The sequence below is a fragment of the Tenrec ecaudatus genome, chromosome 15, assembly GCF_050624435.1.
Source record: "Tenrec ecaudatus isolate mTenEca1 chromosome 15, mTenEca1.hap1, whole genome shotgun sequence".
Classification (NCBI taxonomy): Eukaryota; Metazoa; Chordata; class Mammalia; order Afrosoricida; family Tenrecidae; genus Tenrec; species Tenrec ecaudatus.
The window spans coordinates 101,509,378-101,515,266 of record NC_134544.1 but is presented as its reverse complement, the minus strand read 5'-3'; positions in this window follow the sequence as shown (position 1 = coordinate 101,515,266).

The following is a 5,889-nucleotide window of genomic DNA, read 5'->3' as shown; positions in this document are numbered from 1 at the left end:
GCAAGCTGATGGGAGAATACAATGTGAATAACACATAATCTGTAGGTCCAAAAGCTATAACAATTCCCTTCCTCTTATTGCACAAAGTCCTCAATACTGTTAACTGTGCCCTTATTGAGTGATGGAAAAATGATTTTATCATGAGCAATAAAATCTAAAACTCATAATCTTCAGACATGTGAGTAAAGATGGCTTTATAATAAATAGAGATTGGACAATCAAACATACATTGGACAAAGTCAAATAAGCTGTCAAAAAGAAACAAAAAGCAGGATCCCTACCTCACAGCACACGTAACTATCAATTCCTTACTGTGTGATTCTCAAGGAGAATGATAAATCAATGAACCTTGAAGATGGTTATGTTAATTAAAGCAGCTGGAAACATTTTGAAAGGGCTATATAAAAAAGCTAGTATAAAGTGAACACTATTTTCTAGAGGAACTATACATTGTAAAATCACTTTAGAAACACTGTAAAACTCCCCATCAAGTAGAGTTAGATGTATAAGCTGTTGATGGGACACAGGAGAACTGCTCGACAGAGTTTCAAAGACTATAAAGACATGACAAGCAGTTAATAGGTATGTACCTCTAACCTGGAGATTAGCAGTCCAACCCTTAACACATGTCAAAACAAGGGTTCCATATAAACACTTATATATCATCTATTACATTGAATTTTTTTTATATACAGCTTTCCTCAAGTTCCTAAATGCTTCTTTCCCCCCTCAACCCCAACCCCAAGTATCATGATCTGAATTCTACTTTGCAAGTAGGGATAGAGCAGAGGATGTACACTGGTGCAGACAGGAGTTGGAAGCACAGGGAATCCAGGGCGGATGAAACCTTCAGGGTCAGGGGAGTGAGTGGTGATACTGGGAGGGTAGAGGGAGAGGGGTTGGAAATAGGGAACCGATTACAAGGATCAATATGTGACCTCCTTCCTGGGGGACGGACAACAGAAAAAGGGGTGAAGGGAGATGTCGGGCAGGGCAAGATATGACAAAACAATAATTTATAAATTATCAAGGGCTCATGTGAGAGGGGGGAGCGGGAGGGAGGGGAAAAATAGGGGACCTGATGCAAAGGGCTTAAGTGGAGAGAAAATGTTGTGAAAACGATGAGGGCAAAGATTGTACAGATGTGCTTTACACCACTGATGTATGCATGGACTGTGATAAGAGTTGTATGAGCCCCTAATAAAACGTTTTAAAAAAATAGATTGAAATTTATGTGCAGATTTTGGAATGAAGTAAGAAGTATATATCCCCATAGTGAGTGCACTTTTGAATCCAAAGATAAATGATGTTTTAATGTAGCATTATTTGTGGTAACCTAATGCAGTTTGACAGTTGACCTAGGCAGGCCCATAGAGAGGAGCTGGCTGGAAAGGAGTGCAGGCAATCTACTTCAAAGGCATTCTCCCCTGGGGGAAGATGATCTACATCTTTGGATAATTATCAGAAAGGATTCAATGGAGACCTAATCAAAGCGGGGACACAGCAAACAGACACTCTGTTGTCACTGTCATCAGCAACCCAAACCTAAAACCCAACTCACTGCCATCAAGCGGGTTCCTGCTACAGCAACCCTTTAGGAGGTGGACCTGCCCCTGGTGAGTTTCTGAAACTGTAGCCCTTTACAAGAGTAGAAACCCTGTCTTTCCCCCAGGTGTTACTTGTAATTCTGAACTGCTGACCCTGCAGGTAGAAGCCCAATCTGTAACCACTAGGCCTTTTGCAAATTGATTACTTACCCAGTGAATTCTATCATTCAGGGAGATGAGATGAGACATTGGACCATGATGGACAGGACAGCATGGGCCCCTGTACACTGGCGCTCTCCTGGGGTCAGACCCCAGGAAGCATGGATCCCTACTTCCCCTCAAGCTCCTCCACCCTGGTCCCACCCCCAGGAGCCCCAGGGTTGCTCACCCTGCTTGGAGTCAAGTGAATGGATCTGGTTCACAACCCAGTCAGAAGTTGAAATCTTTCTTGTGAGGCTTCAATGTGCAAGACAGTAGTAACAGACTTCTAACTCCATAGACTGGACTGCATTTCTCAGTGCCAAATCTTTGTTGATGAGCAGACAATTTTGAGAAACATGTCAAGTTCTTGGCCTATACTTCTTGAGCTAAATAGTGACCACCCCGAACCCTTGGAATCAAAACCATGCCCTTATCTGAGGGTGCTTGCATTAAAAACAGAGCCCACTCTACATTTACAGAGCAATTTTACCAATTTCTCAAATATAATTATCAACTTTGGATCCACATCCTATATGTATACAATATTCATTTTCAGAATAAAGTGCAAGTATTTTTTTTAATAAATCATTTTATCGGGGCTCATAAGACTCTTATCATAATCCATACATACATCAATTGAGGAAAGCACCCTTATACATTCGTTGCCCTCATCATTCTAAAAATTTGCCTTCCACTTGGGTTCCAGGAATCAGCTCATTTTCATTTTAACCCCTCTCCCTCCCTCACCACTCCCCCTCCCTCATGAACCCTTAATAATTTATAAATTATTATTTTATCTTATCTTACACTGCCCGGAGTCTCCCCTCACCCACCTTCCTGTTGCTCATCCCCCAGATAGGAGGTTACATGTAGATCCCCCAGATCGGTTCTCCCTTTCTACACTCCCTTCCCTCCAAGGTACAAGTATTTAAGGCCTCATAATTCTCAAGCTTCATTGAAGGTAAACATCTTCCTTCACCAGAAATCTAACTGTAAAAGAAATATTTTGTGAAGAATGTTCTCTACCAGCCAGTACTACCCCAAAGACTATAACCCTTGACATATTTGGCGAATGTGATCAAGTTGAATAATGCTCTTACATGCCACTCCAACTGATGCTTAGCTTTTCATCATGTTTAACCTTCTCCAATCTGCTTGCATCCTTTGTATTCTTTACAATATCTATTATGTGTGAAGAAATGCCTATGGTTGGGTAGCACATTTAAGTGCAACACTATGGTAATTACAGAAACTTCTTGTGGAGGTGGACAACAAGTGACAGAGAGACACCAATAGGACATTGAGATGCACGTTGGCCAAGACAGAGATATCCTAAACAAGAAAACAAGCCAGGCGAATCCTTACGTGCTACTCTTTTAAGCTCTTCTGCTTACTGATGTCCAATTTAAAAGCCTTTGGGAAAGACTGCAGCCTACAGTCAAGGAATGGCAAGGGGTAGGGAGATGGGTGATCCCAAGAGCCAAGGTGAGGCCAGAAGCTTAAAAGTACAATGTGGATCCAGGGAAGAAATGACTGATCAACGATTTTGTAATCTTGGCCTACATTCTGGATTCCAAGCTTTCTAGGTAACGCTGACAGATGGCAAACAGCAAAAACTGTAGGAGTGGGCTTATTGGCTTGGGTTCTAGGATGTCCCATCCATAGTCTTGGTCTGCTAGGGAGAAGAGGAAAAGCTAGTGCCTAGACTTGAGCTGGTGAAACATGTTCCACCAGGACCCAGTTCGGCAGGACAACAAAATGAATGTGGTGGGAAGAGGCAATGGTGTGATAAAGTAGTGAGGCATTAGCCTGAGTGGTTAGTTGGATATCATTGTCACTTCCCTTTTGTAACCCCCAGGGTGTCTCTGAACGCAGGGCTGTGAGGTTGCAGTTATAGGATAAGGGGTGTAGACTAGTGCTCCTCTAAAACAAATCAGCAAGTCAGACAACTAGAGAAAAGCGCAATTTGTTTTAGACTCTGTCATGTATACCAGTCATGAAGCTTACTTTGAATATAATGCTCACCATTGCACCGGGTGTTAACCACAGGTTTCAACTCTAGCGCCTTACATTGGTTGGTAGCAGAGTAAAGTTGGCTTCCAGGCCCCTCCTGAGCAACATTCTTAATTTAAGCTTGATTAAGTTTTAATGCCTTCCAGAAATACTGATAACTTATGCGAAAAATACAAAAAAACAGAATGGTGATAGTAACCATTGAGATCAATAGCTACATTGTATACATGCCTTATTATGCTTATTTAGAGTATTTCAGAGGAAGGATCTTACTTTGAGGACTAGGTGCACATCACCCAAATCATGGTATTGTCAATTGCCTCTTATATATTGGCAGCTGAACACTGCATAAGGAAAACTGGAGAATTCATTTATTTGAGTTATACTGCTGGCTAAGAACACTGAAATAACATTGGTGTCCAAAAGCACAAACCAATCTGTCTTTGAAGAAGTAAGCTCAGAGTGCTAGTTAGAGTCAAAGATAGTAAGCGTTCCTATTACATACTTTGGACAATGTTGTCAGAAAGGAGCAGTCCCTGGAGAAGGATATTGTATGTGGTAAAGTAGAAGGTCAGGGACAAATAGGAATCCCCAACTAAATGAACAGACACAGTGACGACAACAACGGTTCATCCTAAACAGTGAGTCTGGCATAGAAGACTGTGTTTCCTTCTGTTGTGTACTGGGTCCCTATGATATGGAGTCAACTCAGTGACACCTAACAACAACCACCTCAGAAACCACTAATCAGTACCCAAGACAAGCACAAAATACCAGTGTGTAAGTTATATTTACAAAAGTTATTTCCATGGTAACTGATGCCAAACCTTTCATGTGACATTTGCTGGAACATAAGCTCTCTTATTAAAAAGAAGGAATGGGTTTGGTGTGTGTGTGTATGTGTGTGTGTGTGTGTAACAAAGTAATGACAAAATCACTGAGGTCTATCATCACTGAATCAAAATTAAATTCCATGAGAAACATCAAGGTTAACTATAAGATAGGTTAAAGTTGAAGATTCTGGTAGCTAGAGACCAGAGTATTCACACAGTATGAATAATCACTTTGTGTTGTGTTATTTAAGCTCAAGTTATTGGGTACAAACATAACCATGATTGTGAGAGTACATTACTAACATTTTCTATGAGACCAGTAATAAGCTGATTCCAAGGTCAGATGATACTTCAAGAAAACTGTAGACTGATATTGGTAATGGATCTACATGAAAAAGTTCTTAAAATTATTGGAAATTGAGTCAGACAACACATCCAAATAATTATATACCACGATTAATTGAAATCTGTCCTAGAGTTGATTTAACATCAAATAAGCACTGTTATATACCAAAAAAATATAAACAAATTATCTTTTTTATACTACAAAAGAATTGATAATTATCAATTATCTAAATAGACACATAAAACATACCAAACAAAATCAAAGGCTTTTAATGTTAAGGGAAAAAACCCTCCACAAATCTAACATAAAATGGGTATACTTCAATAGGTTAATATGCTAATAAACATTGCTTTTTTTAAAAAAAGGTCAAAATGTCAGACTTAGAAAAACTACAAAAATATCCACTTTCACCAGATATTAAAAACTGACTGTATATTAAAACTACAGTAATCAAAATAAGATTTCTTTAAGGACAAGGCTGCCAAAGAGAAATAAAAATTCCTCTAAACATAAATTAATGATTGTATCCATGAAATCTTTAAGATATGCCATAAATAGGTAATAAATATAAAAACGTAGGCTACATTTCAATACGTAAAAATAACTTTGGGAACTTAATTCACAAACCATCAATTGCTAAACAACAGCTCCCAGACTATTAACCCTTACACCTTAACATGCTGAGCATCCTGACAGCACACTGATAATCTTCCCAAACACTGAAACCCTAACTACCTGAAAAACCCCTCACCATCCAGAATGGCTATTAATACCCTGAGCACTCCCTGATAGCAAAAACCAATTAAAAAAATTTAGCCTAATTCATTTATTCCAATTTAAAAAATCAGGAACACAACTTGGAATATATTCTATAACCTAAATCCTAACTATATAACTCAAAGTCTCAAATTGAGGAACCAACTCCCAAACTGTACTGTTTAAATCATAA